The following is a 12858-nucleotide window of genomic DNA, read 5'->3' on the forward strand; positions in this document are numbered from 1 at the left end:
AGAAAAACCAATTTTTAAAACCTAGCAATCCCAATCTTTTTTATGGTGCTTTGTAATTAACATTCTTCTTCAATCATGGGAATTAATCAAGAAAAGCAAGAAATTATTCTTCTTCAATCAATTCCCGGATAATATTTTGTTTAGGTGTAACGGAAAGGATTTAAGCTATTAAGCTTAGATACCCTTAAATTAATCTAATAATTCAGCTGAAAGAGGTCCTCACAAGTCCTCAAAATAAGGACGTTAGGACCATAGATAAGGAATTTACATTGAGCAAATCTAAAAATTGATGTAGTTTTATACATTCACGTTCTGTTATTTTGTTGATTTCTTTCCTTACCTTTGCATTGTTTTTGGCATTTATCTAGTAGTAGGTTGTGCTGTAGTGGCACTAGCAAATATGGGCTCATTTATAAGTGATTTTAAAATGACTGAAAACGGGTTTTGGTGAAAACGTTTTTAGAACCAATCATTGGTAAAAATGCAAGTGAATCATGTGGAACCCAAAAATATTTTCTCTAAAAGCGTTTTCAATCATTTTAAAAGCACTTCAAAACTAGTTCTATGACACCTATACTGTATGAAGTGAAAGCGTTGGAATAATTACTAATAGCTTGATATGTTTTGTGTGTGCTTCGTAATTTTGTATCAAAATTAAGGCAACATGTTATGAAGGCCTTTGTTAGTCACAAATTCGTCTCAGCCACTTGGTAATCGAGCGGAGGTTTTGAGATCTCTTGATGATTCTGATTGGTTGAAGGTGCTCCAACTCGCGGCTTAAGGCCAAGGGAGTAAAGAGAAGTTGGTGATTTGGATTGCTCTTTGATACGACTTCTTACAATGCAATTTGTGGACCAAGGAAGCCACCTATCTCGTTCGTAGATTCTCCATTCCTTGTGAGCGAGGACTTTGGGTGAAGTGTTATTCCTAAAAGTGAGGCGGAATGAATTTAAAGGTTAATGTGGCGGTAGGGTTGGTGTGTACTTGGATGGTGAATTGCATCAATTCAATCAAACTAGTGTTGGGAGTTGATTAGATCAAGTAGATGAAACCAAAATTACAATATGATAAAATAAAATGTAACAAAATAAAAGTGTGTAACTAAAATGCTGGAAATTCAAAGTGTGATAAAACAAAGTGCGAGGAAGTAAATTGCGGGAAGATAAACTACGATAAGTGTGAGAAATACAAAATTACTCAATGTTCGAGATGATAAAATTAACATGATCACATCAATCCAATCGAACTATTCGTGAGGATGGAACTGAAAATGAATATGAAATCCAAAGTGCAAGAATTTAAAGTTAGAGTGCGCGTGAAGAAATCAAAATCATATTAAATTGAAAAGTTACACTTCGAATTGAAAGTGTGACAATTATGTATGGTTATATCTTGAACGAGAAAATAAAGACAAATGCACACCAAGAAAAATGAGGAGAAATTGTTGTGTTGTTGCATGACCCTTTGACAAGGAGCTCATCTATGAATCTATCCAATCCCATATTAATTTGACGCTCACGATTTTAAAACTTCAAACTTAATTTCCTTTTTGGTAGCGCCACTCATGCACCTGTTTTGGGAATCTTAATTAACTACTCTTGGGCCACGAATAAATCCGGAGCCGTAATTAGGTGAGTTGGGTCTACTCAAGCAAACTTGTCTACTAAGAAAAGCAAGTGAGCTCGTCCGACTTTGGCTAACAGGTTCCAACTCGGGCGACGCAACTTGGGGAGAACAAAACAACGTTGGAAGTTTCTCTTTGCCTCCTTTCTGCGTTCATGGCCAGTACTTTCTTGGATTTCACGTTAGGTCGGTTTCTCGTTTCTTTTTCAAAGTTTTTGTATTAGTTGTTACTTATTCATTTAACATTATTGTTTTTTTTAGTTATAATTTAGGTCATCATCCACGTTATTTAATGTTTAAAAATCACCACATTATTCTTAATCAAAATTTTTAGATTATCTTCAAGTGAGACGTCAAATTCAAAACATCAAATTTCGATGTGATGGTTGACTTGGCAATTTCACATATTATCAATATTTTTTTTCTGGCCTGATATGCCAAAATTTGTTGCTTCATTAATAATAAAAGTTGGGTAGTTGTTGGTTTAAAAATAATAAAATAATACTTAAATATGCTAGCATTTAAGGTAAGGCAAATGGAATGCCTTTGGAAATAGCTCAAACCATATTTGAAGGTAGCTTCAAATTTGACATCTCTTTTTCCATGCCAGCTTAGTCTTTTTTTTCATGTCAGCTTTGACATCTCGATTGGAGTAAATAGTACGTCATTTGTTATTGTTATATGTATGCGGCATTTTTGACTTCTCCTTTGGAGATAGTCGTAGATGTTATAAAATCTAATGGATAAGGAGTGCCAATCGAAAAAGATTAACAAGGAATGAAGGCTTATTTTAGAGTGATGAGAGCAAGTGAGAAGGAGAGAATGTCCACACTGCAACTTCATTCATATAGAGGATGTAACTCCCATGGATTCAAACAAAAGTCATGCTGAGCTTATGAGCTCAATACAATCCAAAATGTGATTGTTAGAAGAGAGAGAGTAACCAATACAAATGCAGTCTCAACCCTCCATCTTATCTAGCCTATGAGCTAAATACATTTGTCCAATTCCAGCTTGTAAGCTAACACAAATCCATTGTTCAATAAGAAAATTACACCTGTAAAATCAGTAAACATGATTATAGTGTAACACTCTCTCTTAAACTGTCCACTGCTTTTACTCCGAGCAAGTTTCTTCGATAGTTGAATTTTTCCTTTGCTAGAGCTTTGAATATGTCTGAAACCTAGACAATATAGTAGGTCAACGACTCCTTGTTTCAAAGCTTCCTTGATGAAATGGTATTTTGTTAATGCGCTTGGTCTTTTAATGGAAGGCTGGATTCTTGGTGATTGCAATGACTGAGGTGTTGTCACACTTGAGAGGAGTAACTTTTGTTTGCATTTCACCAAAATCCTTTAACAAAAATTGAAGCCAAATTGCTTGAGCAGTTGCTTCAAAGGCACTTATGTATTTAGCCTCAGCTGTGAACAAAGCAACACAGCTTTGTTTCACAGATGTCCAAGAGAACATCTCATTGCCAAAGGTAAAGGCATATCCTAAAGTACTCTTTATATCATCATATGGGTCACTATTCACTCACAATATCCAAATAGGACATTTCCCTTCCCCTTTTCGTATAGTTCAAAGTTCCTTCCACATATCTCAGTACTCTTTTTGCAATACCAAAATGCTTGTTTGTAGGGACAATGCATGAACCTTGCAAGCAAACTTGCAGCATACCTCAAATCAGGGTGCATTTTTGCTCACCATCCTCAAATGATGGTAATGCTCACCACCCTAATTATTATCATTGAATGAGTTTAAATTTTGAGATTTGTGTCAAGGGTTCATTTATATACAATAATCGGACTGTAGCAGGTATAGTTTAGTGGTAAAAGTGTGATTCGGTCTATAATCCTTTATATAGTTAAGGGGTCTTTTGATTTGATTAATATTTCATTCCGACCAAAAACTTTATTTCTTAAAAGAATTTAATCTTTTACCTCTTAATGAAAATTCGAGGAAGAATATACATTCTTGCAATACGTGAACGAAAGAAACAATGTCTTAGAGCATCTCCAGTGGAGTCCCTAAATAGAGTCCTTACCACCCTCTACCACCGTATGTCTATAAATTTAGGGACTTTGTGGCTTCCAATGGATGAAGCTCCAATCCCTATAGTAAAGGGATTGCCCGGAGTCTATATAAAAAACACTACATTTGAGGACTAGTTTTAGGGGAGGAGGATTTTCTCCCCTCCTAATCTCTCTCCCCTTCGCTTACCTCCCCTCCTATTTGAACGGTCATGGTTAAGCCACGTCAACATCTTATATTGATTTTTTTTGTAGAGACAATAAGATAAAAAGTAATGTGTGAGAGGAGGGGGGGAAGAGGATGAGAATAGGAGGGAAGAGAATGGTTTTAGGGACTCAAAATGGAATAAGGCCCATAACAATTATGAGTGAGATGGAACTAGGCCTGGCAAACAGATTGTGTCTGTCGTGTTCGTGTCATTTTCGTGTAACACCTGCTATCTTAACGGGTCGTGTCGTGTCACACCCGTTATCTTAACGGGTCCTTAATAGGTCGGGTCATTTTACCCAACAGGTAAAGTGACCCGACCCATTATGACCCGCTATGACCCGTTAAGAAAAATGTTTTTTTTTCTTAAATTTGCACATACCACACTAGACCTGGTATTCGTGTCGTGTTTCTCGTGTTCGTGTCGTTTTTATGTCATACCCGATAGTTTAATGGGTCGTGTCATGTAATACCCGTTAAAGTAAACGGGTAATATGACTCGACCCGAAATCAACCCGTTAATATTATCAGGTAATATGACCCGACCCGTTACCCCTTAAGAAAAATATTTTTTAAATCAATAAAAATGAAAATGAAAAACATAATTTGACCCAAAAAAATGTAAAACATAATACTAAATTAGTATATATATACACTAAATTTCGAAGTTGACCCCTTCATGAAAGTTGTAAAACATAACTTGTCCTGCTTTATATCATACATTGTCTCCCTTCGAAATTTAGTGTATATATATACTAATTTAGAGGATTGAGGATGCAATTATAAACGTTTGTTATGCTTTCACATCATTCAAACTTATACATTAATGATTATGAATTTTGTTTATTTTGAACTCCCTTAAAAATACTATTCATGAGAGTTTGTATGGTTTTAAAAATTCAAATGATCATATACCCATCCTCAAAGCATAGAGGATGCGACTACGAGCGTTTGTATATTTTTTCATATTTTTCACACATGTAAATTAACTATTATAACTTTTTTAATGTGTTTGGTATTTTTAAATTACTTGATATTTTTATTTTTAATGTGTTTTATGATTTTTAATCTCAATCTTTGCCTATAATATACTATAAAAATAAATAAATAAATAACACTTAAAATTTAAACTTTATATAGAATAATAATTATTAAACAATATATACATATTCATTATATCTATTGTATTTTATAGTAAGTTTTTTTTAGTAGTTTAAAAAATTAAAATCATCAAAATAACTTTTTTCTTATTGTGTTGAAACAAGTTAGCCGCGTGCCACTCTCGTGTAAACCTGTTAAGGACCCGTTATTAACGGGTTATTATCGTGTGACCCGATAATGACCCGATTAGTTATCGTGTTGACCCGAAACCCGTTATATCGTTTACGTGTCGTGTAAGAAATTGCCAGGTCTAGATATTTTCTACATTAAGGGGGTGGGAGAACATGCTAAATCTCACAATAGGCTAATAATAATGTGGTTAAAATTCACCTTTGATAAAAATTAAATCTAAAACATCTCACTTGTAAATGAAAAAACTTAACAATTTTCCATTTTTTGTTGGAGAACGAATTATTGAAATGAAACGTCATGTTCTCACCCTTTGTTGACAATAATGTATCTGAGAGACTTCATCAAATGACCTTCTTTTTCTTTGGCTTGTCCTGCTGTATATCATACATCGTCTCCCTTCATTAAATTCTATCCAAAAAAGAAATGTATAATAATGAGCGAAAGAAAGTAGTTGGACTTGCTTTTCATGAAATTAACAAACTAGCATTTAATTTTTTAAAAGAAGATAGTAATAGTAAAGTGATAAAATAATATTGATTTTATTTTAATCAAGTGCAGGGTGTTTAGGCTGTTGAAGATTATCATTGAGCACATCACATTACTTGTATGAATACTATTTAACTGAAATCTTGTTGGTTTTTAATTTTTTATCGAAGTTCCTGAAATTAATGTGATAATTTATTTCTTTGTATGTTACTATATTTTTTAAATTAAAAATTAAAAATTATAGTTGTTTATATTAATGAGATTTTAAATAAAAAATCAAAATTTGTGAGATTAAAAATATTAAAATATAAATATATTATTGTTTGTGTGGGCGTGTGTGTGTGTGTGTTTACAATTGGTATATTTAATAATGATACATTTTAAGATTAAAAAATTGAAAAAATTACACAAATGGGTACATATAAGATTAAAAAATTGAAAACATTTTTTAAAAAAGCTAATGGGTACAAACTTATTCTAATTTTTTTTTTATTTTGGAAATATTTTGAATTGAAAATTAGTTAGGAGTTTAATAAAGGTGTGAGTATTAAAATTCTAAATCTATTATTAATTTTTATTTTGAAAAATTATGTAACTGACATGTAAATTCATTATTATATCAATACTAGGGACTTAGATCAAAATCTGCAAACTAATAAAGTTTCAGTCAATGAACATTAGTAACTATGGATCAAATACTAATTTTTCCATTTTTTTTTTCTTTCTTTTATGTCTAGATCTCATGTTTTTTAGAAGGCAAATTTTTTCATTGATAACATTACTAGCTTTGGCCACTTCATTCAAAATACATATATTTGGGATAAGTCTTTACTCATTGTTGCAAAAAATGCTTCTCTTTTTTATTGTACCGAAAACAGTTGTGCTAGAGATTTCGTTCTTTGAATAATTTTAATTTTCCACAAAACAAAAAAACTACCTAACCAAATCAGACTAATTACTGCCCAATTTAGTCTAAATGACACCCTGTGTTCAAACTTCAAACCTGTGCAAAATAATGGGATTGGCTTGGTTCAACCAACCAACCAAAACTAGCTGAATACGTTGCAAACATAATTAAGTGCAGATGGACATTTATGCTTACTGGCAAATCTAAGTTAAATCTAGATTTTGGTCCCCTACGAGAAAATTATATACATTTGAAAACTTTGGTATGCCTTCGCAAATTGGATAATATCGTTGCACGATTTATAATATTGGATTCATACATCCTGAGGCTGCATTTGGTATGCGGAAATGAGCTAGTACATTCTGTTAGCTCTGCACCCCGCGAAAACATCTCGGTTGAAAGATTCAGAAACACACCAAGTAATGAAGGCCAACATTAAGATATGAGCAAATTTTACAATTTCGCTACTCACACACTAGTCATTGCATAATAACAGAACGGGATTTCAATGAATAATCTATTTACTTTTCTAAAGTAAGTACTCGCTGAGAAAGTTGTGGTGCAGCGCTTTTGGCCTCCTGCTCCGAAGCATTTGGCCAGCCCCTGTAACATTCTCAGAATCTCAGTTGTCCCTTGAACTCATTATCGCCTCAAACATGTCTTCGTCGGGTTTTGGCCAGAGCCCAAAATCTAGGAACTAGACTTACCACCTAAGCGGTTAATACCATTAAAAAAAATAAAAATAAAAATAAAAATAAAAAAATAAAATGCTTCTAAAAAAAAGTCTTACGTATGCTTGTTAGTCACAATTCATTGGGAAAGTTAATGATTATGGCCTTATAATGGTAGGGTTGGATATTATTATTATTTTAACTAGTAAATTACTTGATTTTTCAATTAGTACCTAAACTAAAAGCTCCCATCCCATATTCACCAAGTCAGAGCTCCTTTTCTAAGGTCATCTCCAACCGAAGGGTCCAGAGGGCCAAGGGACCGAATATAGCCCGAAAACTGTATCCAACCCAGGGCCAGGCCAAAGGGCTCGTGGGCCCCACTGGACAAAAAAGGGCCAAATGGCCAACCGGGTGGCGAAATGAACCAGCCAGCCAGCCTGGGTCGGGCCACAAAATTTAAACACAATGGCTAGTTGACATCAATTACTGTTGGATTAGAAATTTTTTTTTTTGTTTTTTTTGGGCCAAAATTTTTTAATTTTTTTTTTTTTTTAAATTCTTCTTTTTTTCCTGTCAATACCTAAGCCATTCCTACACCATTTCTCACATAATATTCACCATTCCTACACCATTTCAATTCTCATATTTTCTTACCTCTTCCAATAATCTTTCCTTCAATTTTTTCAATAATTTTCAAATGTCCTCATTTGCAATGAAATGTAGGGTTTGGACCCGAATAGAAGATGAAGCTCTTTGCAGGGCTTATAGATGGGTCTCGGAAGATAGTGTGAGGGGGAGTTCTCAAACAAGTGAAGGTGTTTGGGCTTGTGTGTCCAAAAAATACTACGAGTTCTACGAAGGCATCACTCCACCGAATACCCAAAACCACGAGATTTGTTCTTCAAGATGGAAGAAACATCTTCATCCAAGTTTGAATAAATGGCATCAAGCACTGTTAGCAGCCGCAAGTAGACATGAAAGCAGTGCAAATTAGTACAACGAAGTAAGTGTTTTCACAATTTATTTTAAATATTTAATTATATTACATTTAATTTCATAAATTAATTTCCTTTAATTTTTGTAATTACATTACATTTAATTTCATAAACTAATTTCCTTTAATTTCTGTAATTATATTTTCTAGGTACGTCAAGCGGAGGAATTGTATATGGAGGGTAGCTCAAAATGTCACATCCTGCCCTAGGGCGGATCACTTCCCGGACCCGCTCCACCACCGTAGCACGATATTATCCGCTTTGGGCTTACCATTCCCTCACGGTTTTGTTTTTGGGAACTCACGAGCAACTTACCAGTGGGTCACCCATCATGGGATTGCTCTAGCTCCCTTCTCGCTTAACTTCGAAGTTCCTACGAAATCGGAAGCTAGTGAGCTCCCAAAAGGCCTCATGCTAAGTAAAGATGGGAATATACATTTAAGGATCACTCCCCTGGGCGATGTGGGATGTTACAATCCACCCCCCTTAGGGGCCCGACGTCCTCATCAACACACTTCCGGCCAGGGATTGGCTCTGATACCAAATCTAACACGCCCCGACCCCGATATTCCCCGAATACCAGGATAGACACGTGCTGGTCGACACCCGAGGGTGACAAAAGCCATTTATTGAGTGCAAATGCTGAAAACAAGGGGTATAGAAGGCTTATAAATATAAAAGAATAATGAATATGCAAATAAGGAACGTGTTCAGAGCACACCTCCAATCTAGAACACTAAAAGAAAATAATATAAAATTGAATGAGACAAAGGAGTGGGTCCTACACCACGAGGACTCGAAGATGCCGATGCGTAAGTGCCTGGAAGTCGGGATTGTATGCCTCGATTCTAAGTCTTGAAGGGGGCGCAAAACAAACATGAGTGGACCAAGTTGATATATATATATATAATAAAACTGTTATCAACGTACTAACCCCCAAATTTTATAAAAACACAAATATAATAATAAACATAGGTTTTCCGAAACCTAGCATGTCGTGCAGTGTCTCAAATCATAACTTGTATATATAATAAACACTAGTGAATGTCCGATATAACTCTCCAGGCCCCATGCCGGCTCCCCATCTATGAGCAGACAGTCAGAGGAAAATACACTTCAGGCCCCATGCCGGCTCCCCGTCCCTGTGCTAAATAGCCAGAGGAAACACACTCCAGGCCCTATGCCAACACCAAACCGTTGCCCGGGACGGACCGGATCTATCCCTACGTCCCATAGCGGAAAAGACAACTAGGTAAGTACAAAACCAGTTAACATACATATATTGAAAATCAACTTCATAGTATAAAGTCATCCATCATCTATACTATAAAGAGGTGTTCTAAACATGTTCTAAATATCATATCGTCATCCATCAGATATTCTATAAGAACATGGGTTATAGGAAAAATAGTAATAATTCAAACTAGCCTTAGTAAGCATGTTATCTCATAAAACGTTCCATAAAACATAATCATCAAATCATGCTTTTCATGTATGCATTTATACTATCAAAACATGCATTTTTAGAAGGGGTCCACTCACAGTACTTCGCCATCGAAAAGCCACGCCATCTAGCGAAGAAGGAAACGCCACAGATAAACACCTCTAAGCACATAAATGGTACATTTAGTCAAACTCTACTCAAACGACTGAATTTGGGAAAACGAACATCGGAAACGGGTTCAGGACGTCAAAATTAGCCTAGGAGGGGTCCCGCACGAAAACCCAAAAAGTCAATGGTCAAATCAACGTTGACCGGTCAAAGTTGAAGTCAACGCTGACCGCTGACCGTTGACCGGGTCAACGGTCAGACCGGGTCAGGGTCAACAGGTCAAATGGGTCTGGGCTTGGATCTGGATTTGGGCCTAAAAGGTTTGGGTCTACTGGGTTTAGGGTTAACGGGCCGAAGGCCCTAAAGGAAACGGCCCAAAGGCCTTTAAATTAACAAAACAAAAATAAATAATAAAAGGGTTGGGTTGGGCTGCCCGGGGTTTTGGGCTTGGCAGGAAAGGCCCAAAGGCCTTGGGTTTGGTGGTTCACCGGATTCCAAGGAAGGAGAAGGCCTGATTTCGGCCGGAGAATTCCCAAGCTCCGATGGAGCTCAAAACTCAACCAAAATATGTCATTCAATATACCAAATTGAAGCCCCGAAGGTAAGGAATCGAAATATACCCTTGGTTCCTGTCATCGTGGCCGGAGTTGGTAGGACAGTGCTTGTTTGTAGGACAGTGCATGAACCTTGCAAGCAAACTTGCAGCATACCTCAAATCAGGGTGCATTTTTGCTCACCATCCTCAAATGGTGGTAATGCTTACCACCCTAATTATTTTCATTGAATAAGTTTAAATTTTGAGATTTGTGTCAAAGGTTCATTTATATACAATAATCGGATTGTAGCAGGTATAGTTTAGTGGTAAAAGTGTGATTTGATCTATAATCCTTTATATAATTAAAGGGTCTTTTGGTTTGATTAATATTTCATTCCTACCAAAAACTTTATTTCTTAAAAGAATTTAATCATTTACCTCTCAATGAAAAATTCGAGGAAGAATATACATTCTTGCAATACGTGAACAAAAGAAACAATTTCTTAGAGCATCTCCAGTAGAGTCCCTAAATGGAGTTCTGACCACCCTCTATCACCGTATGTCTCTAAATTTAGGGACTTTATGGCTTCCAATGGGACAAAGCTCCAATCCCTATAGTAGAGGGATTGGCCGGAGTTTGTATAAAAAACACTACATTTGAGGATTGGTTTTAGGGACTAAAAATGGAGTGAGGCCCATACGACTTATAAGTGAGATGTCACTTGCAATTCAAATGAAGTTGTTGTGCAACTATGACAAACGCGCAAAACAAGCGCAAATAAAGCTTACTCGCCTGACACATCATCAGGGTAGGTCCCACACTTACATTTTTTTTTTCTTTTCTTCTTCTTTTACCTATGGGATCCAACAATTCAACTTTCTTCTTGGATTTTTTAATCTTGTAGTCCCTAAATTTAAGGATTATACTATGAGGATCATCCATTGGAGCTAAAATTCCTTTAGGGACTCAAAGATTCTTTTAAGTCCCTGTATAAGTTCTCATATGTGGTTGTTGAAGTTCTTAAATAGGGACTCCCATTGAAGATGCTCTTACAAAACACTTCTTTTATTTCGTCTCCCAAAGAGCAACTCTTCTCAAAATCTCAAAAGGAAAGGTGCTAAGTTGGAATCCCATTCTAACTAAGGATTTTTGTGGTTCAAGAATTCTTGTTTAGGCAATTCATACCATCCATACATAATATTTTGACATCACCCCCATCACCTGAGGGTGGTAAACATACATATTCTCGTACAAAATATCTTTCTATGAGAAAAAAGATATACTCATATTGGGTATACTCATATTGGGTTTGTTATACACAGTAAAACAACATTAATGAAGTTGGATAGTTGATTTTTCATATTTATAAATTAATAATAAGTCAAATTGCTTTTAAGATGTTTTGGTGTACATTAATTAAAATTAGACTGGGCTCCCTACCATATTTATCTTCGTCTAATGGTAATACGGGAGGACAATTGGAACCTTACCAAGGGGTTGAAGGCCTTTTATCTCCACAATTAAATAAGGTTTGGAGATGGTTACAAATGGGAAAAGATCCCTTCCGGATCTCTCCCACCAAGTCGTAGGGATTCGGAGATCCAGACCCTTGAAATTTGATCCCACGGCTACAATTATTATAACTTTTAGAGAGGCCCCCTATTTGTAGTCGTTGGATCAAATTTCAGGGGTTTGGATCTCTGGTTCCCTAGGATTTGGTAGGAGAGATCCGGAGAGGATCTCTTCCCGTTACAAATAACTATCACCCTGATGCTCATATAGTTTATAAATAGTGACATGATCATGACATGCATTTGCAACCATATACAGAGGCGAATGCACACTGGAACTTAGGTGGTCTCAGGATGACTCGAAGTTCTTAAAATATACATGTGAAAGTCATTCGAGGAATCTTCGAATATTTTGTACTAGTCTCTTTGTACATATTAAGTATTTGATGTAATACCTGCTAGGCATATTTCGACAGGTTCCATGCACAACACTCAAATTCTCTCGATATCACTCATCAAGTGTTCGACAAAATGCCTTAGTGAATAAACTAAATTTTTTTTCTTTTGCACGCTTCACACTCAGTTCCTATCTAAAAAATTTGAACCTTTGATACTACAACCACCCAAATTCAAATCCTGGACCCGTCACCAACCGTTAATGTTCCCAAAATCAATCTTTTTTTTTTTTTGAACAAGCGATATTATCTACATTAAGGAGGTGGGGGAACAAGCTAAGTCTCACAATAGGCTAGCAATAATGTGGTTCAAATTCGCCTTTGACAAAAATCAAACCTAAAATATCTCACTTATAAGTGAAAAGACCTAACAATTTTTCTTTTTTTTATTGGAGAACGAATTATTGAAACAAAACATCACGTGCTCACCCTTCGTTGGCAATAATGTATCTGAGAGATTTTGATCAAATGACCTTCTAGTTCTATTGGCTTGTCCTCCTTTATATCATACATTGTCTCCCTTCATTAAATTCTAAGGAATTTTAACGAAAAACTCCCGGTACTGTTCACTTTAACGAAAAACCA

Source organism: the organism of the source record quoted next, unplaced genomic scaffold (genome assembly GCF_019419815.1).
Source record: "Pyrus x bretschneideri cultivar Hongxiangsu unplaced genomic scaffold, Pyrus_bretschneideri_v1 Contig34, whole genome shotgun sequence".
Lineage (NCBI taxonomy): Eukaryota > Viridiplantae > Streptophyta > Magnoliopsida > Rosales > Rosaceae > Pyrus > Pyrus x bretschneideri.